The 22,332-nt window shown below is 39.3% G+C and overlaps 1 long non-coding RNA gene across 1 annotated transcript; it reads left to right on the plus strand.

Moving 5' to 3' along the window:
• The first annotated feature begins 8,871 nt into the window (after window positions 1-8,871).
• LOC125928123 (uncharacterized) lies at window positions 8,872-21,580 on the plus strand. The gene is made up of 2 exons (XR_007459564.1): window positions 8,872-9,372; window positions 21,514-21,580. It is a non-coding gene; the product is annotated as an uncharacterized LOC125928123 (long non-coding RNA).
• The last annotated feature ends 752 nt before the right edge of the window (window positions 21,581-22,332 follow it).

The following is a 22,332-nucleotide window of genomic DNA, read 5'->3' on the forward strand; positions in this document are numbered from 1 at the left end:
TTTTTATTTTTTTTTTATTTTTTATTTTTTAATTTTTTTTTCAACATTTTTTATTTATTTTTGGGACAGAGAGAGACAGAGCATGAACGGGGGAGGGGCAGAGAGAGAGGGAGACACAGAATCGGAAACAGGCTCCAGGCTCCGAGCCATCAGCCCAGAGCCTGACGCGGGGCTCGAACTCACGGACCGCGAGATCGTGCCCTGGCTGAAGTCGGACGCTTAACCGACTGCGCCACCCAGGCGCCCCTAAAATTATTTTTAAAAATTAAAAAAAATAATGCACAAATATACTTAAGAGTATCTTACAGACAAGGGGAAATTTCTTCAACCATGTTCCCCTCCCCTCCCCATTCCTAATTTCTTCTCTTCCTCCCTCATTAGAAATAATGTCTGTTGTCAATTTGGTGAGTAGTTTTCTAGGATTTCCTGTACGTATATATGTTTCACAGAAAATATACAGTATTATGCTATTCTTTCTATATAAATGATGTTATATTCTACATGAATATGACATTTTTTTAATTTTAGAGAGAATGAGAGCACAAACAGGGGAGAAGGGCAGAGAGAGAGAGAGAATCTTTAGCAGGCTCCATACTCAGCACGGAGACCAATTTGGGGCTCGATCCCATGACCCTAGGATCATGACCTGAGCTGAAATCAAGAGTCATATGCTCAACTGACTGAGTCACCCAGGTGCCCCATGTCTGCAGCTATTTTTAGAATGTGGGGCAGTGTTTCAAACACATGCTGTCCTTAGCTTTGGGGCTTTAAACAAAAACTCTACTAATTTACACTCTAAACAGCATCATGTGAGATGAAAATTTCCCTAAATTTTCTCCAGCACTCAATATTCTCAAACTCAAATTCTTTTTTGTTTTTTGCCAATGTGATGGGAAATAGATAAATAAATAGTATCCCGTTTTTCTTTTACTCTAATTTACATATTTCTCATTATATCCACTTTTTGACCAGTTATAGTTTCTCTTACAAATTGCCTATTCAGGGTGCCTGGGTGGCTCAGTTAAACATCCAACTCTTGATTTCAGCTCAGGTCATGATCTTGCAGTTAATGAGTTGGAGCCTCACCTTGGGCTTTGCCCTGATCGTGTGGAGCCTGCTTGGGGTTCACTGTCTCCCTCTCTCTTTGCCCCCTCCCCCCCCAACTTGTGCTCTCTCTCTCTCTCAAAATAAATAAACTTAAAACATTGCCTGTTCATATCACTTGCTTATTTTTATTAATGAGTTATAGTGACTTTTTGTGTATTCTGCATATTTATCCTTTGTCTACTACAGACATGTATAGTAAGTATTGTCTCCTAATCTGACAGCTTATCCTTTATGGAGTTCTTTTTCGTGTGTGTGTGTGTGTGTGTGTGTGTGTGTGTGTTTTAATGTTTATTTATTTATTTATTTTTGAGAGGAGAGAGGCAGATAGAGAGGGAGACAGAGAATCCTAAGCAGACTCCATGCTGTCAGTGTAGAGCCTAACATGGGACTCAAACTCATAATCTGTGAGATCATGACCTGAGCTAATATCAAGAGCCACCCAGGTGCCCCTTTTTTTTTTTTTTTTTTTTTTTTTTTTTTTAGAGGAAAAGTTTAAAAATCTGTGGCCTAAGTGTCATCTGAACAGGGCATTTTTGTTCAGGCCCTCTAAGTGCCTGAATGATGACACATGCTTCTCTGTGTTCTATGAGTTCTTCTCTTGGGTCAAGGCTTATGAATTTTGAGTTTCCCGACATGTGCTCTACCACTCTGTCTGGTAGAAAGATTCCTTGTACCTAAAATATCCCTTTCTTTTTTTCATGTTTGTTTATATTTGAGAGAAAGAGAGAGAGAGAGAGCGAGCAAGAGAGCAAAGGCACAAGCAGAGGAGGGACAGGGAGAGAGGGGGACAGATGATCCGAAGTGGGCTGTGTGTTGACAGTAGAGAGCCTGATGTGGGGCTCGAACTCACCAACCGTTAGATCATGACTGCAGGTAAAGTCAGACGCTTAACCGACTGAGCCACCCAGGTGCCCCCTTGTACCTAAAATATTTCTAACTAGAGTTTAAACTTTGAAGCCTAACTTATTTAGAGCATCTCAATTCCTAATTTTTGTTACAAAAGGAGTGCTTTAGAATTTATTAGTTTAATTTATTAAATTTAGTAATTTAATTACAGAGTGCTTTCAAATCTATAATATTATCTGATCCTCTTGGAGGGCTGGAATTATGTCTCCATTGTGAGAAAACTGAAGCTCTCAGTAGTTCCCAATGGTAATTGAATCATGCTGCCAAGCCTGAAGCCCTAGTCTGTTCCTTCCAAACTGTGGCCTCTTTTGGCATGGTCTCCTACACAGCCATTATTTAATCCCCATCTTAAAAGAATTCTGAAGAATTTGCCAGGAGGATGTGATAGGTACTTTGAGATTCTCAGAAGGAATACTGTGTTAGTAAAATTGAAGGTCATCATAGACAATCTAAGTTGTTGCTATTGTTTTTCTAGCTTTTTCCTGAGAGGAGATGCTGAGTAGAGAATTTAGCAAGGCTGGGTGGAGCTGGCCCTTTTAGGAAAGGACTTGAGAGCTAGGAAGCACCTCTTGCTTAGTTGCCCAAAGCCTGGCTGAATAGAAACAGCTCCATGGTGTAAATATATCCTTTGCCTTCAAATAATTGTGAAACTTTGTGAGATATAATAGTGAGGAGTTTTTAATGAAATGGGAAATATTCATGTTACGAGTGACCAATGAGAAATAAAACATTGTATCAAACTATGTAACCACCATGGTTGCAATTATGAGAAAAAATTTCTCTGAAAAACAAACAAACAAACAAACAAACAAAAAGATGAAAGAAATACCAAAACATTCTTGGTGATTTAGTTTTTCTTCTTTTTATTTTTATTATTTATTTATTTATTTATTTTAATGTTTATTTATTTTTTAACTGAGACAGACAGAGTGTGAGAGGGGGAGGGACAGAGAGAGGGAGACACAGAATCTGAAGCAGGCTCCAGGCTCTGAGCTGTCAACACAGAGATGACGTGGGGCTCAAACTCACCATGAGATCATGACCTAAGCTGAAGGTGGACGCTCAACCGACTAAGCCACCCAGGCGCCTTTGATTTTTCTTCTTTTTATTTCTCTGCAGTCTCTCCATTTTTGTTAGTGAGCAGGTGCCATCTGAATGTCTACGAGGTGGAGGGATGAGGGCTCAGAGAACAATGGGACTGCTCTCTTAGGAGCATTGTTTGTTAGGTGGGGACTATCAGTGTTGTTTTCTCTTTCAAACCAATGAAGATACTGATACTCAGAGAAGGTAACACAGATAGCAAGTGGCAAAGCTGATTTGAACTCAGAGCTGGTTTACTGCTCAAGGATATGAAGTAAGTTCTGTCTCTGGTAGGGATGGTCTACCAATTATAAGTTGGTTTTACTGGGACAAACTTGGCATTCATCAGTGACTGACACATGAGAATGTTATTTTCTTTTTGGTGCTTCCATAATCCTGCTGATTCAGGACAGAAAAAGTCTCCATTTGGGATTTAGCACCTCTCTGACACTCTCTTACACCTTAGCACTTCTCTGACACTCATTTTTGTAACAGAGAAAGAACACATCTTAGGCTCAGACCCTTTAAAAGCAAAATCTTCTAGGAATTTAATTTTTTTGTATTTATTATATTTATGTTTTACCATTACCTTCTATTCTTAAACAAGTGATACTGGTTTTTAGTTATAGTTTTGATATAACATTAACTTCTAAATATATGTATTAGAGGGGTACCTGGCTGGCTCAGTCTGTAGAGCATGTGATTCTTGATCCCAGGGTTGTTGAGTTCAAGCCCCATGTTGGGTGTAGAGAGATTACTTAAAAATAAAATCTTAGGGGTGCCTGGGTGGTTCAGTCGGTTAAGCGTTTGATTCTTGATTTTGGCTCAAGTCATGATCTCACAGTTTGTGAGAAGGAACCCTGAGTTGGGCTCTGTGCTGACAGCATGGAACCTGCTTGGGATTCTCTCTCTTCCTTTCTCTTTGCCTCTCTCCTGCTTGCATGCACCTGCTCTCTCTTTCTTTCTCTCTCTCTCGTTCAAAATAAATAAATGAACTTAAAAAATACAATGTTAAAAAAACATGTATTAGAGAAAATACACATATGCACACTTGTATAGTCCAAGATTTTCTTGGGAAGGAGATATAGGAAACTGGTATTATGGTTTTGGGAGGACTGGGAAGGAAACTTTTCACTGTGTACATTATTGTACCTTTTGAATCTTGAACGATATGAATATATTATGTACTAAAAATACAATTTTTGTTTAAAAACAGAAATTAACATGGAAAAAGGAAATTTAAGTAAAAATGAGTCTATTAAAATGTATTAATTTACATTTATCATGATGAGCACTGAGTAATGTGTAGAATTGTTGAATCATTATATTGTACTCTTTAAAAAAAAATTTTTTTTTAACATTTATTTTTGAGACAGAGAGAGACAGAGCATGAACAGGGGAGGGGCAGAGAGAGAGGGAGACACAGAATCCGAAACAGGCTCCAGGCTCTGAGCTGTCAGCACACAGCCCTATGCGGGGCTCGAACTCACGGACCGCGAGATCGTGACCTGAGCCGAAGTCGGTCGCCCAACCGACCGAGCCACCCAGGCGCCCCTATATTGTACTCTTGACATGAATGTAATACTATATGTTATTTATACTTGAATAAAAAATAAATTAAAAGTAAGAAGGTGGGTGGGGGATGGGCTAAATGGGTGATAGGTACTAAGGAGGACACTTGTTGGGCTGAGCTCTGCGTATTATATGTAAGTGATGAATCACTAAATTCTATTCCTGAAACCATTGTTACACTATATGTTAAATAATTTGGATTTAAATAGCATTAAAAAAGTATGAAAAAATAAATTAAAAAGTATATTAATTAAATAGTACCGGTGGTAATGTGGGTATGACAAGGATAAAGAGGACATGTGGCTTGTGGCAAAAATTGTGAAGGTAGTATGTGAATAAATGAAATCTGGAAAACACTACTTAAAGGATTTGAAATATTTTGGCAAGTTCTCTTTCAAGTAGAGGTGGCCATGTGGGTGGAAAGTCCATGGTGATGACTATGTGTTGGGGGAACAGGTCATCTTTCCTCTCCGGGGAACAGGTCATCTTTCCTCTCCGGGTCTCAGTCTCATCTGTAGTGGGAAAGGGCTGGCCTAGACAATTCTCTGAGATCCAACTGTCTTCATTTGGGTTCCCCCAGAAGTGGACCTTAAGGCAAAGATCTTAGTGAAAACAGACTTATTTATGAAGTGCAGGAAACACCCAAGGGTTGTGGGGAAGCCATCCAGGGAGCCAGGGAAGGTGCATTATGAAGCAGGTTAGCACTGTGGGGAGGGGCGCTCCCTCCTGCTGAGAAACAGGGAAAAGCACTCCCCTCATCCCACATGGGGTTAAAGAATTTGGGCACTTAGACACTGACTCCTGTCAGTCCTGGTGGAGGGTGCCCCCAAGGGGTGATAATTCCCTTGCACTTCCAGCCTGCTTTTCACAAGGGCAGGTAATTTTCTGACACTTGGGAGAAAGTCCTCAGGCAGGGAGAAGCAGCTATGGTGGTGACAAGTTCTGGAGCACAGAGAAGTGTGAGGCCCCAGCCAGCAGCCAGCATCAGTCACACCCTCCAACTCTGATTAGCTTAGAGTCTCTGTGCTTGGAGGCTCCTGAGAAAGATGGAGGCAGTGAAAGGGCTGGATGTGGGCTCAGTTCCTGGATGTGAGCAAGACAGGAGAGAGGCAGGAGGACACATGAAACTGGCTTGGGAGGAACACAGTAGCAAAGCAGGTTCCCTGAGTATTTCCTGTTTCAGGCTGAGTCACCCCTGCTGTGAGGCCAAGTTACACTCTGACCCTGCCTGCACCTGGGAACAAACATTTGGGCCTGGGGAAGGTGGTGTGTAGGTGGCTTTGTGAGCCACCAGGCCTTGCCCTGGTTCTACAGGTACTGAAGGCTGAATGGATTTCCCAAGAATAATTAGAGACTAGGCCAGGGTGTCTGGGTTTCTGGGTGGGAAGTAGGAAGGGGGAGGGGGAAGGGAAGTTGAAGGGGCAGATGCTGGGTTTGGGAACATCAGGAAATGGACTCAGCACTTGTTCTACAAGAGAGAGGAACCAGGGAAGAATGAAGGCCAGACCCAGGGTCCTGGAAGGTGACTGGAAATGGAGAAGTGAGGCCCTGGGGGAGGTTGTGAGGGGTGAGGTCTCTCTGCTGTGGGGAGGGGCTGTAAGCGTATTGCCAGAGAAGCCTGTTGTGTTTTGCCTCTTGGCCCAGTATCTGACCATCCTTTCTGTCTTAAAAGGAGCTTCAGCAACGGTTTGGCCAAATTGCTCATTCTATAGGTGAGGAAACTGAGTTAGCCACAGGAATTAGTTTCCAAAGCAATGTGGCAAGTTAGTGGCAGAACAAAGGCCAGGAGCTCTCTTTCCCAATTCCTAGTTCAGAAATCTTTTTGAGATACTACTCCCACTTTTGGAAGTGTAAGATCCCTGGTACAGAAAACATATACCGTACTTATTTTGGGTTAAACCTCAGGTGCACACAGAATTGGATTATGTGCAAGCCTTCATTTGTACACTATCATCAGTTGGTCTATGAATGCCTCTCTTGTATTCTGTAACTTATGTATTGAAAAACCTGAGCAACCATGAATCCAGTATCTAACCCAACAAGTAGATTTTTTTTCAAAGAATTTACTCATGAATGGACTTCTCCCCTATCCCCAGAGGTGACAATTCACCTGGATTTGTTTTTCATTTTTCCTGGTCCTTCTTTTAATTATCACATATGTTGTTAGTTTCATTTGACTTGTTTTTGAGCTATATGAATGTGGCATGAAAATATTCTGTCTTCTGGGAACTGGCTTGTTTATTAAAATTTTTCTTATTGTGAAAATTTTAAACCCACAAAACAGAGAGAGTAGGAATATCATGAACCTCAATATGCTCATCACTCAACTTCAACAATTATCAAGATTTTGCCACTCTTGCTTCACCTATCACGTTTTTCTTTCTTTTTCCTGGAATATTTTATGTATTTATTTTAGAGATTTTATTTTTAAGTATTCTCTACACCCAACATGGGGCTCGAACTCACAACCTGTGTATCAAGAACCACATGCTCTATCGACTGAACTAGCCAGGCACCCTTTCCCTGGAATATTTAAAAAAATTTTTTTAATGTTTTTATTTTTGAGAGACAGAGAGAGACAGAGCACGAATGGGGGGAGGGGCAGAGAGAGAGGGAGACAGAATTTGAAGCAGGCTCCAGGCTCCGAGCTGTCAGCACAGAGCCCAACATAGGGCTTGAACTCAAGGACTGTGGTGAGATCATGACCTGAGCCGAAGTCAGACACTAAACCAACTGAGCCACCCAGGCGCCCCTGGAATACTAAAAAGAAAAGGTTTATTTACTTATTTTGATGGAGGGAGAGAGAGAGAGAGAGAGAGAGAAAGAGAGAGAAAGAATCCCAAGCAGGCTTCACCGTAGTCAGCGCAGAACTCACAAACCCTGAAATCAGACCTGAGCCAAAGTCAAAAAGCTGACTGAGCCACTCAGACACCCCTCCCTGGAATACTTTAAAGCAAATCTTAGAAATCTTATTATGTTTCACCAAAGCCCTTGTTACTGGGGATGTAAATTTGCAAGGCATGTGTTAAAGTAAAAAGCTACCTTCTCATATTAGGAAACACAAGTTTATAAAAATAACTTTAATAAAGGCTATAATTCAGCTGTCAGAAAAAGTGTGCTTGCTGTGGGTAGGGCGATGGGTGAAATAGGTGAGGTGAAGGGGATTAAGAGTAAACTTATTGTGGTAAACACTGACTAATGTATAGAATTGTTGAATCATTATATTGTATGCCTGAAACTAATATATAACACTGTATGTTAATTACACTTGAATTAAAAAATAAATAAAAAATTGTACTTCTACATACAGTCACTTATACATACTTCAGTACTCATTTCTAAAAACTTTTGAGGCTTTTACATAATCGTATTACTATCATCACACCTAACAAAATCAGCAGTTACTCCTTAGCACCATGCAATACCAGGGACCTGATAATTTGACTTAACGTTATGTTTCTAGGATTCATCGATGGTGTTTCATTTGGCTGTATATATTCTATTTATACATTACATCTGTTCATTCTCTTATCACAGACATTGGATCGTTTTTTTAGCCATTATAGATAGTGTGAATATGAATATTCTTACATTTGTCTTCTGGTGCGTATGTGCTAGATTTACCTTGACAAATACCTAAAAGTAGAATTGCTGGACAAGTTATGCAGTGTTTGAGCCTGTGCTTCAAAAGTTGTTCCATCAGTTTTCACACTAACCAGCAGTGTATTAGAGATCCCATTGGTTCACAACTCCCCTAATACTTGTATGTATGGACTGAGTTGTAAAGTAAAATTCAGTTTTTTACTATAGTTACATTCAGAAATGTTTGAAGAAGCTTGGCTTAAGAATCAAATGGTTATACAAGGTTTGTCACAAAAGCTACAGTCCTTTGGTCCCCTCCACCCCCACCCCCCCCCCCCCCCCCCCCACCTCAAGCCATCACTTTTGATAATTTTGGCATTTATTTTCGTAACTGTAAGCAACATCCATATAAAGTGACTACTCAACTTTTAGGCATGACCTATTAGGATTTCCTGCTATGGAAGGTGGGCTTTCTCCTGTTTTACCACTCCTCTCTTCTATGCTCCCAATACAGTGAAAGCTTTATTTTTGATTAAATTGACGACTTTGTTATCTATTATGATGGTGTACATGTTATTCACGGCCAAGCCATCTAATGTTCTGATTTGTTTTTCTCTCTTGTGTAACTTTTGTTTTCTCTATAGGTAATAATCGTCTTTTTTCTTTTCTTTGTTTTCTTAGTGGTTACTATTAATTCAGTTACTAACCTCTTTGTGAGTTGTCTAAATCTCTTGGGTACGTCCAGACATGTCCTAGAGGTAGATACTCTATTCAGTGGTCTGTGCATCTCATCTATCTCCCTGTCTTCCCTGGCCACATGCCCAAGGCCATCACTGCTTCCTCTTCCTGGTGTGGAGACCATAGTTACTTTGTTTTGTTTCTTCAAGCCACAGCAGTCTGGTTTCCACATGCCCCACGGCTCTGCAGTGACCTTTGTCAAGGTCAGGTTTGTGTTGCTAAATCTGATGGGCGCATTTCTTTTTCATCTTTATGTCTCAGCTGCATTTCACACCCTGGACATTGGACTTCCTTGAAGCAGTTTTTTATTTTTTATTTTTTTATTTTATCATCTGTATCTACCTTGTGTTGTGTTCTTCCAGAAGCAGACCCTGAGGAAAGATTTGGGTAAGGGAGTTTGTTTGAAAGGTGTAAGGATTACTCGCAGAGGGTCATAGAGGAAAGGCAGATAATAAAGGGTACATTAAGATTTTTTTCCTCCAGCTTTATTGAGGTATAATTGAGAAATAAAAATTGTATATATTTATAGTGTACAGATGCTTTTATATATGTGTATATTGTGAAATGATTATCACATTCAAGCTAATTAACATTTTCATCATCTCACATAGTCATCTTTTTTAAGTTTATTTTTATTTTTATTTTTTATTAAAAAAATTTTTTTTAAGTTTATTTATTTATTTTGAGAGAGAGATAGTGCAAGCAGGGTAGGGGCAGAGAGAGGGGAGAGAGAGAGAGCCTGACATGGGGCTCAAACCCATGAACTGCGAGATCATGACCTGAGCTGAAAGCAGATGCCCAACCAACTGAGCCACCCAGGCACCCCTAAAGTTTACTTATTTAAGTAATCTCTACACCCAATGTAGGACTCAAACCATTACCCTGAGATCAAGAGCCACATGCTGTTCTTACTGAGTACCCCTCACAGTTATCTTTGTGTGTGTGTGGTGAGAACATTTAAGATTTACTCTCTTAGCAGATTTCAAGTATACAATATAGTATTATTAACTATACTCACTTTATTGTACATTAAATCTCCAGAATTTATTCATCCTGTATAACTGAAACTTTGTACACAGGGTGCATTAAGTCAGTTACCTTAGTGGGTGACTGGACCTTAATCCAGAGGGGAAATGCTGGGAAACAATGAAAAACATACCTCAGAATTATGCCACGTAAGATATGAAGGACCGAGGGCATTTATATACCAACTTCTGAAAGTTATTGGTTGAGAGCTGCTTTTGGGGTGAGGTGGGCATTAACTTCTCTGCACTTCCAGCTTAATGGGTTGCAGCCCTAGCAGCCTTCTGGAAGTTGCCCAGTGGGTTTGAAGGGTGTTAGCATCTGAGGGATTTGAGGATAGGGAGCTGACAGTGTCTGCTACACTCCCCAACTACAACTGACCCTTGAACAACACAGGTTTGAATTACATGGGTCCACTTACACCCAGATTTTTTTCAGTAAATATACATATGGTACTGTAAATGTATTTCCTCTTCCTTATGATTTTCTTAGTAATATTTTATTTTCTCTAGTTTACTGTATTGTAAGAATACAGTATATAATACAAATAACATACAAAATATGTATTAATTGACTGTTTATGTTGTCAGTAAGGCCTCTGGTCAACAGTAGGCTATTACTAATTAAGTTTTTGGGAAGTGAAAAGTTATACATGGATTTTTGAGTGCATGGCAGTCAGTGCCCCAACCTGTGTATTGTTCAAGGGTCAACTGTAGAACATAAGGTCTAGGAGGGCAGGGATTTTCCATGTTTTGCTTACTTCTAGATCTCTAATGTTTGGCACATAATAGTTGCTTAATACACGATACTGAATTTTAATGAACACATGAATGAATGAGGAATTCATGGATTCAGTTGTAAGGGTTTAGCAAGAAGCTAAAAAATGTAGCAGTAGATGGGTTCCTGTGTGGCTCAGTCAATTGGGTGTCTGACTTCGGCTCAGGTCATGATCTCACGGTTTGTGAGTTCGAGCCCTACATCAAGCTTGCTGCTGCCAGCGCAGAGCCCACTTCAGATCCTGTCCTTTTGCTCTCTTTCTGAAAATAAACTAACAAAACAAAACAAAACAAAACCTGTAGCAGTAGATATTGAGGAAGCTAAACACTTTAGGCAAATGAGCCTCATATACACATGGAAAAGAGGAAGCAAGGGGAATCCTTGTAAAGAGGAAAACTTGAGAATAATTCAGTTTAACATAACCATGGAATTAAAATAAAATGACATGAAATCACTGGGTTCTTGTTTTTACACTTTTATTTTTATTTATTTTAAGGTTGAGGAAGATTTTAAAACTTTATCATTATTCTAACTTTTTAAATAATTTCGACATCCAACATGGGGCTTGTTATCATGGTCCTGAGATCAAGAGTCATATGTTCTATTAACTGAGACAGCCAGGCACCCTGGAATCACTGAAGTTCTTTTTTTTTTTTTTTAATGTTTATTTATTTTTGACACAGAGAGAGACAGAGACAGAGCATGAGCGGGGGAGGGGCAGAGAACGAGAGGGAGACAGAGAATCCGAAGCAGGCTCCACGCTCTAAGCTGGCAGCACAGGGCCCGATGCGGGGCTCGAACTCACAGACCAAGAGATCATGACCTGAGCCGAAGTCAGACGCTCAACCAACTGAGCCACCCAGGCGCCCCATTGAGTTCTTAATAATGCCACTGAGCTGCTGAGTACCCAACTCTGGAACCCACCTCTGGTTTTGTTCTGTGATATGATACACTGGTTAAGGTTTGAATTTGTATCTCCGTTATTTGTAGTCCAAAGCATCCCGACAGACATAAGCACTGTTGCAAAAAACTTGGTATATAATTATATATAACTTTTATGTGCTTCAGTTTCTTAATCTCTAAAATGGGGGTTATAATATCTTCTTCATAAGATTTCTATGAAGATTGGAAGAGTTAACACACTTAGAACTGGCACAGAATAAACAATCAATGTTGGTAGTAATTGGTGTTTTATTATTATTATTTTAAAATATAATGTGTTATTATAATATGTGTTCACTATTTGTCCTATGTTATTAAAATGCTCAATTTTCAGAATTTGGCATTTTTCTATTTTTGGTATTTTCTATTTTTACCTTAATGTATCATGATCAGAGAATAGGGCATTATTTCTGCTCTTTTGTGGCATAAAATTGGAATGGTTTTTGTAAAATGTGCTTCAGTGTTTAAAAAACTATATTCTATTTCTGAAAATTAATCTTTAATATATGTCTATTAATGCTGCCTATTAATTCAGATCAATCAGTTCATTCCATGTCTATAACTAAATCTGAACTTGTTCTACCTTTTCTACTTTCTAAATCTTTCCAAGATTCACCTCTCCCTTCCAGGTTCTAAATGGACATTATTCCAACTTCTTCTCAAATTCCAGTTTGTTTCTAGACTCAGTGCTTTACCTCTAAGACCTTTGTGTTCTATACTCTTAAAATAACTTTCATTATCAAGATTCTGGAAGAAGACTTGGAGCTATGGCTTTTCTAGCATCACTAGTGGACCCCATTTTATTCTTATTTTTATCTATATATTTATTTTGGACCCCTTGTTAAACCACACTTCTTTTTGTTCTGTTTGTGAGCAGGAAGTGTCTGAAACCAGATGTTCCTCCTTTCTATATGCTGTCAAAATTTAGCCTCCTTCCCTCCCCCCACATTGTTCCGGGCATTCAGCTTTTGGCCACATTATTGCTCCAGTTCTCTGTTGCAATGGTTCTTACACTTTTATATCTGCAGACTAATTTTTTTGAGAGCAGAAGACACTATGGAACCACCCACTACAGCTTATCTAGGCTTCATTGACATTTTTATGACCCAGGAAAGGAGTTTTCAGTGTGAGCTAAAGAGTTAAGAGTGAGACCAGTTCTACAACAATATCTTTGGTACTTTTCCTTACTGTTTCCTTTTTTCTTACTCCTTATTTGCAACATTCTTTGTCTTATCCTGAATTGAAGTTTCAGTTATTATTTATTCAATCAACATTTGCTAAGCTCTATTTAATGTGTCATGTACCATGCTTAGTCCTGAGTATATACATTTGGATAATTAAAAATTGTTGCCTTCTTGGGTCATGATCTCATGGTTAGTGGGATTGAGCCCCGTGTTGGGCTCTGCGGTGACCACAGGGAGCCTGCTTGGGATTCTCTCTCTTTCCCAAAATAAACATTTTAAAAAGTCATTAAGAATTTTAAAGAATTTAAGGAATTAAAATCCAACCAATAGAGACATCAACATAAAGCAGCTGGTATTACTGCTGTCTGTCTATAGCTCTTTTGTACAAAGGTCTCAGTGATGAGTCTTCTCCTGGAGTGCTATGAAATGAAAACAAATCTTTTTTTCTTTTTAAAAAAATGTTTATTTATTCATTTTGAGAGAGAAAAAGAGAGCCCAAGCGAGCTGGGGAGGGCCAGAGGGGGAGAATCTTTATTTCTGCTCAGATCATGATCCCAGAGTCCTGGGATCCAGTCCCAAGTAGAGCTCCACGTGGAGTGTGGAGCTTGCTTGGGACTCTCTCTGTCTGTCTCTCTCTCTCAAATAATAATAATCATAAAGTAGAAAAAAATTTTACTTGCTCATATTTCAATATTTCTAAAAATCACTACTTTCTAGATTCTTTGCCAAGGAAATGCAATCAGCAAATACTTCTTGGGAAGATAGCTTTAGTTCTTATCTTATGTGAATTATGTCTAATGATACACACACATGTACATATAAAATACAATTAAAATACTTCTTAAAAATGTAAAAAAAATTGTTGCCTTCAATAAGCTATAGTGGGAGAAATAATCTCATAAACACTTAATGAGAATACAGTGTAAGAACTGCTAATAGAGCTGTGAACAAGAGAGCCTGGGTCTGAATAGGGAAATCAGGGCAAGCTTCTCAGAAGAGGTGACAGTTTGATTGACCTTTGGAGGAGTTTCTAGCAAGTTTCTAGAAGTAAGAGTTAATAGGGATAACAAAGAGAGGCAGAAGGAAGGCATTCTACATATGTTCAATGGTAGGTTGTAGTTACATAAAGCTTCCAAATAAATGACTCCAAACTGAGTGGCTTAATCATTGCTGGTGGACATGCAAAATGGCCCAGCCACTTTGGAAGACAGTTTGGTGGTTTCTTACAAAATTAAATATACTTTACCATACAATGCAGCAATCATGCTTCTTGATACTTAACCAAAGGAACTGAAAGCTTATGTCCACACAAAACCCTGAACATGGATGCTTATAGCAGCTTTATTCATAGCTGTCAAAACTTGGAAACAACTGAGATATCCTTCAGTAGGTGAATGGATAAATAAACTGTGGTACACCCAGACAATGGAATATTATTCAGTGCTAAAAAGAAATGAACTATCAAATCATGAAAACACATGAAGTTTTCTTAAACATTTGTTATTAAGTGAAAGAAGCCAGTCTGAAAAGGTTACATACTGTATAATCCCAGCTCTATGACATTTTGGAAAGTACAAATCTATGGAGGCATCAAATATATCACTTTGGTGGAAGATGCTGATAATGGAGGAGGCTATACTCATGTACAGATAGGAGATGTATGGGAAATCTTTCTATCTTCCTATCAATTTTGCTGTCAACTTAAAACCGCTCTAAAAAATAAAAGCTTTTTAAATCCCCCCCCCCCAAAATAATGATTTATTCCATGATTTATGTGGGTCAGGAAATTGGGGATTGTGTGACTGAGCAGTTCTTAGTGTCTCTCATGACGTTGTGGTCAGATGTTAGCCAGGGCTGCAGATATCTGAAAGCTTGACTGGTGTTGAAGGATCTATTTCCAAAGTAGCTCACTCACATAGAAGGTGAGTTGGTATTGGCTATTGATGGGAGACCTCAGTTCTTCCCCATCAGGGCCTCTTTACAGGGTAGCTTAAATGTCTTCACAGCATGGTGGGTGGCTTCCTCCAGAGTCCAGAGCTAGCAATCCAAGGGACTAAGGCAGAAGCTTAAATGCCTTGGAAGCCACACACCTTCACTTCTTTTGCATTTTATTAGTTACCCAGGCCAGCCATAATTCAATATGGACGGGGTGTGAATATTAAGAGAGGAAAATCATTAGGAGACATCTCGAATGCTGGCTACCACATATGGCATGCTAAATGTAACTGATGCAGTGAGCTTGGGTTATGTAAATGGTTAGGAATGAGGCTGAAAGTTACCTATGTACTAAATTATCAGGGGCTAAGGAGTTGGCTTTTAACAGTTGGTGGTAGGAAATATTGAAAGATTTTAAAGAAGGCACCTCTAGAGGGTTGAACTGTCTCTTCTTATCTAAATTTGTCAGCAAGGTATCCAACACATTTAAATAAGCTCCAAACGTTCTCTGCTTTTTCTTTGGCCTATTTTAAAATTCACATAGATTTACATACATCCCATTGTTTAACTTGTGTTAGGCTGACATTTGGAAACTGTTAGTTTGTATCATATGCCAGCTTGGATATTCTTCCACTATGTAAAACTTAATATCTCTGTATTAGTTGGGATACTTACAGTTGCAAATAAAAAATTCTACTCACAATGACTTAAGCAATAAAAATAATTTACTGGCTCATGCAACTGGATAGTTCAGAGATAGAGAGAATTTCAGATGTGGTTTGATCCAGAGTTTCACATTTTCAGGAGGCATCTGGCTCTGTTTCTATGCTGTGTTGCTTTATCCACAAGTGGAATTTCTTAATGGTACCAAAATGTCTGCAGTGGTTCCAAGTTTTATATTACACTGGAAAGAGAAAAAACTCTTTGTCCTCAGATCCACTTTGATGAGTCTGGCTTAGGTCACATGCTCACACTTAAACCATTTGCTGAAGTGAGGGGTATGGAATATAAAGATTGGCTTAGTTTAGTTCATATGCTCCACCCTTGGAGCTGGAGAGAACCTTACGTCACATAGTTCTCTAAATGGATATTAAGAGTTGCTGGGAAGAGGAAATTGGATGCTGGGAAGGTTACACGGATGACGGGGATTAAGGAGTGCACTTGTGATGAGCACTGGGTGATGTTGGAATTGTTTGATCACTATATTGTACACCAGAAACTAATATTACACAGTATGTTAATTAACTGAAATTTAAATAAAAACTAAGAAAAAAAGAGTTGCTGGGAAGATGGAAATTGGATGCTGGGGAGGCAACCACAAGTGTCCAATACAAAATTAAACTGTGATGTGGTTCATCTAAACAACATTTCCTGAGACCCAGCAAAATATAGTGTTGGGTCCTGGGATAGAGCCATATTGTACACATACAATATATGTGTATATATTCACTACACCATATAAGGTATATTTCTAGCTCAAGGACTACAGTGACAGGGGTGTGATCTACTCTTTCATTCTTCTTTCTTCTCTTTCCTCTTCTTAAATTTTTTTTTTAATTTTTTTTAACGTTTATTTATTTTTGAGACAGAGAGAGACAGAGCATGAACGGGGGAGGGTCAGAGAGAGGGAGACACAGAATCCGAAATAGGCTCCAGGCTCTGAGCTGTCAGCACAGAGCCCGACGCGGGGCTCGAACTCACTGACCGCAAGATCATGACCTGAGCCGAAGTCGGCCGCTTAACCGACTGAGCCACCCAGGCGCCCCTTAAATTTTTTTAAATTAATTTATTTTTTAGACAGAGAGAGGGCATATTTGCAGATGACATAATAGTCTATGTGGAAAACCCAAAAGACTCCACCAAAAAACTGCTAGAACTGATACAAAAATTCAGCGAAATTGCAGGATATAAAATGAATGTACAGAAATCAGTTGCATTTCTATATATCAATAATGAAGCAGCAGAAAGAGAAATCAAGGAATTGATACTATTTACAATTACACCAAAAAACATAAGATAAAAGATCTGTATGCTGAAAACTACAGAAAGCTTATAAAAGAAATTGAAGACACAAAGAAATGGAAAAATATCCCATGCTCATGGATTGGAAGAACACATGTTGTTAAAATGCTGATACTACCTGAAACAGTCTATACATTCAATGCAATCCCTAACAAAATAACACCAGCATTCTTCACAGAGCTAGAACAAACAATCCTACAATTTGTATGGAACCAGAAGGACCCTGAATAGACAAAGCAATCCTGAGCAACAAAACCAAAGCTGGAGACATCACAATTCCAGACTTCAAGCTGTATTCCAAAGCTGTAATCATTAAGACAGTATAGGACTGCTAGAAAGGCAGCACATAGATCAATGCAACAGAATATAGAACCCAGAAATGGACCCGCAAATGTATGGCCAGCTAGAAAGATTATCCAATGGAAACAAGATAGTCTTTTCAGCAAATGGTGTTGGGAAAACTGGACAGCGACATACAGAAGAATGAACCTGGACCACTTTCTTACACCATACACAAAAATTAAAAATGGATGAGAGACCTACATGTGACAAAGGAAACCATCAAAATCCTACAGGAGAAAACAGGCAACAACCTCTTCGACCTTTAAGAGTCTCTTATGGTTTGCCTCCCTCTCTGTGCCCCTTTGGATCAGCATTTTTGTATCCTTTGGATAAATATGTAGTAGTGCAATTGCTGGGTTGTGGGATAGTTCTACTTTTAATTTTTTGAGGAACCTCCATACTGTTTTCCAGAGTGGCTTCACCAGTTGGCAGCAACTTCTTACTAGACATGTCTCTGGAGGCAAGAGAAATAAAAAAAAAAAATGAACTATTGGGACCTCATCAAGATAAAAAGCTTCTGCACAGCAAAGGAAACAATCAACAAAACTAAAAAGCAACTGACGAAATGGGAGAAGATATTTGTAAATGACATATCCGATAAAGGGTTAGTATCCAAAATCTATAAAGAACTTATCAGACTCAACACCCCAAAACCAAATAATACAGTGAAGAAATGGGCAAAAGACATGAACAGACACTTTGCCAAAGAAGATACCCAGATGGCTAACAGACACATGAAAAGATGCTCAACATCACTCATCACTCATCATCAGGGAAACACAAATCAAAACCACAGGGTTACCATCTTGTCATAATGGTTAAAGTCAACAACTCAGGAAACAACAGATGTTGGTGACTATGTGGGGAAAGGATGCACTGTTGGTGAGAATGCAAACTGGTGCAGCCACTCTGGAAAACAGTATGGATGTTCCTCAAAAAATTAAAAGTAGAACTATCCCATGACCCAGCAATTGCACTACTAGGTATTTAACCAAAGGATACAAAAATGCTGATCCAAAGGGGCACATGCAACCCAATGTTTATAGAAGTGCTATCAACAATAACCAAATTATGCAAAGAGCCCAAATGTCCACCAACTGCTGAAGGGATAAAGAAGTAGTATATGTACACAATGGAATATTACTTGGTGATCAAAAAGAATGAAATCTTGCCATTTGCAGCAATGTGGATGAAACTAGAGTGTATTATGCTAAATGAAATAAGTCAGAGAAAGACAAATACCATATGATTTCACCCATATATGGAATTTAAGAAACACATTAAAGCAGGTGAACATAGGGGAAGGGAAGGAAAAATAAGATAAAAACAGAGAGGGAGGCAAACCATGAGAGGCTCTTAAATACAGAGAACAAACTGAAGGTGGCTGGAGGGGAGGTGGGTGGGGGGGTGGGCTAAATGGGTAATGGGCATTAAGGAGGGCATTTGTTGGGATGAGCACGGGGTATTATATGTAAGTGATGAATCACTAAATTCTACTCCTGAAACCAATATTACATATATGTTAACTAACTTGAATTTAAATAAAAAAAGCAGAGAGAGAGAGAGAGCAAAGAGGGGCAGAGGGAGAGGGAGAGAGAGAGAATCTTAGGCTCCACGCCCAGTACAGAGCCTGATGCAGGACTTGATCTCATGACTGTAAGATCTGATCTGAGCCAAAATTGAGTCAGCTGCTTAACCAACTGAACCAATCAGGCTCCCCACCTCTTTCCTCTTCTAATTGTAGCTCCAAGGTGAGACACTGGGAGAAAAAAATTGGAGAGATGACAGAGGGTTCCTTACATGCCTGGCTGGCTATTGTAGTCACCTCCTAATCACTCTGGTGCAGGCTGCCCCTAGTCTTCTCCCTTGCTCATGGTTTTCGTGATCTGAGGTTTAAGGTGTTCTTTGGTGTGATATTTAGCTTTACTATGGGTCCTTCCCTGCTGAGGAGTCCCTTGGAGGGGGAAATGCACAACTCATTTTGCCTCTCTAGGATTAGCCTATTCCCTAATACGTGTTTATTTGGAACCATGAAGTCTCCATCTTCCTGTTTCTTGGTCTTATTTAAGCTGCACGTAACTTTTCTGGAGGAAGAATCTTATACATACAGACTTTCCCCAAATCTCAATGTCTGTAAAGCCCTGAATATGGAGACCCTGAAGCTGAATGTGACAGTAATGATACAAGATCAAGTTATTTGTCAAACTGTACAAGATGTTCTAACCAGAGGATGTCCAGTGTAATGGTAATGATAATATGGCAGAGAGAGCTGGTTGTCTCCTGGTATCTATTTTGTTCTTCTTTAAAAATTCAACTCCAAATTTTATTTTATTTTTTTCTGATCAGTAAGCGATAGTGATTTTTATTTTTATTTATTTTTATTTTTTTATTAATCTTTATTTTTTTATTTTTTATTATATGAAATTTATTGTCAAAATAGTTTCCATACAACACCCAGTGCTCATCCCAAAAGATGCCCTCTTCAGTGCCCATCACCTCCCCTCCCCTCCCTCCCACCCTCCATCAACCCTCAGTTTGTTCTCAGTTTTTAAGAGTCTCTTATGCTTTGGCTCTCTCTCCCACTCTAACCTCTTTTTTTTCTTTTTTTTCCTTCCCCTCCCCCATGGTCTTCTGTTAAGTTTCTCAGGATCCACATAAGAGTGAAAACATATGGTATCTGTCTTTCTCTGTATGGCTTATTTCACTTAGCATAACACTCTCCAGTTCCATCCATGTTGCTACAAAGGGCCATATTTCATTCTTTCTCATTGCCACATAGTACTCCATCGTGTATATAAACCACAATTTCTTTATCCATTCGTCCGTTGATGGACATTTAGGCGCTTTCCACAATTTGGCTATTGTTGAGAGTGCTGCTATAAACATTGGGGTACAAGTGCCCCTATCAAATTTTAGCTAGGCATATGATTACTTGGAGTAAAGACTACATTTCCCAACCTCCTTTGCAGCTATGTGTAACCATGTGGTTAAGCTCTGGCCAGTGAGATGGAAGGGGAAATGATATGTGCAGCTCTTAGGTCATACCCTTAAAGGAAAGAGGCACACTCACCATATCCTCTATTTTTCCTGCCAGTGGGAAGGTGGACATGGTGGTAGGCCATCTTTGATGAGGTGGATGAGGACATACCTTGGGATAACAGAACAAACTGCTAGAAAGAGCCTGGCTCTCCAATACTGTGGATACTCTAACTTCCCTGGACTGTCAATAAGGCAGTCTGGCTTAAAGCTTTGTGATTTTTGGGGTCTTTGTTATAGCAGTGGAACCTCAGCCTCAACCAATACAAATTACCATTGGTTGGGTACATCCTACATGCCAGGCACTGTGCTAAGCTTATCACATACATTATTTAATCCTTACAACTTTGTTGTTGTTGTTAAGTAGTGCATCACTTAGGGACTATTGGGAAAACAGACTCTGGCTAACAGGTAAAAAATGGAATTTACTGGTGGCTCATAGGATGGAAGGAAAGCAGACTCAGAGAGGACAAGAACCATTGCGTTGGCAGTCCTGACAGGAGAGGAAGAAACCAAATATTAATTTTATGACTTTGCATCACTGTGCTCAAAATTCATATTAAAAGTAGAGAGTCCAGGGTGCCTGTGTGGCTCAGTTGGTTAGGTGTCCACCTCTTGATTTCAGCTCAAGTCATGATCTCATGGTTCAAGCTCCGAGTTGGAGAGCCTGCTTGGGCTTCCCTCTCTCCTTCTCTCTCTATTCCTACCCTGCTTATGCATGCTCTCACTCACTCTCTGTTTCAAAATAAAAAAATAGGGGCACCCGAGTGGCTCAGTTGTTAAGCATCTGATTTCAGCTCAGGTTATGATCTCACAGTTCATGATTCGAATTCCACATCCAGTAAGCTCAAGCCCTGCTTCACGTGAGCTCGAGTCCCACTTCAAGTGAACACAAGCCCTGGATGAGCCCCACTTCTCTCTCTCTCTGCTCCTTGCTCACTTGCACACTCTTTCTCTCTCAGAAAAAAAACCTTCAAAATAAATAAACGTTAAAAAAAAATAGAGAGTCCATTTGATCTTACTCTGGTTAAGAGGCTACTCATTTAGTTAAGGGAGGGTGTCACCTTAACATACATGGACTTACTGTATCACCAAGAAATTTATACAATGGTGGAGAGTTAACTGGTCAAAAGGAAACTGGCTATTAGCAAAAGGAGGGAAGAATGGTACTTAGGTACTGAGTGGACTAAAACAACAAATATCCACTATGAGTAAGTAATATGATTTCCAATTATGTGAAAATTAATAAAAGTAAATCTCACTAAAGCAGAGAGAAGAAGGAGCTGTACCATTCAACATCAAGGAAGAATTGTTAATTATAGATCCCAACAGAAGACTCTTCAACAGGAAAGAATGATAAATTATAGGCCCCAACAGAGAAAGATGTGTACTGCATCACCTACAAGAAATTGATCACCCCTGCAATTCAGCCAATGAGAAATGGTCATCATCCTGAACTCTTGCTTCTCTCCAGTGGACTTTCATTCAAAATAACCCCTCCCAGCTTCTTCTTTCTTTTCTATAAAATAAAATTCCTCTCCTTTGTTTGTTGGACTTGCCTGTGGTTTTGCCATAGCTTCTATATACCAAACTGCAATTCTCTGCTATTGTTGAATAAACCTATTTTTGCTAATAAAATAATTGACTGTTTTATGTTTTATGTTTTAATAATTATTAGGAAAATGAGTAGTTATAGAGGTAAGTTAACTTGCTCAAAGTCACACAGCTAGTAGAAAGCAGAGCTGGTGGCTAAACCCAAGTCAATGGCTGTGCTGGGTTTAGCACCAGCATGATGCTGGGTGGCTTCCAGAGGCTAACTCAGACCAAGTATATTTATGTTTGAATCTCCACAGAGCAGTTCTGTGCTCAGTTGGCTTTCTATTGAATGATGATGCTTCAAATAGGGTATAAAAATGGATCTGATGCTAGCCCTTTTCTCTATTGATCCTTGAATTTATTTAGCCAGAAACTGGGGTCGTACTTTGACAACAGAACAAAAAAATTGAAGTCGTCTCTACAGTCTGTTTTATCCTGCAGTGTTTTGCAGGATACAAGTGGTTCAGACAGCAATCAATGGGCTTCTCAT

This window comes from Panthera uncia, chromosome E3 (assembly GCF_023721935.1).
Source record: "Panthera uncia isolate 11264 chromosome E3, Puncia_PCG_1.0, whole genome shotgun sequence".
Classification (NCBI taxonomy): domain Eukaryota; kingdom Metazoa; phylum Chordata; class Mammalia; order Carnivora; family Felidae; genus Panthera; species Panthera uncia.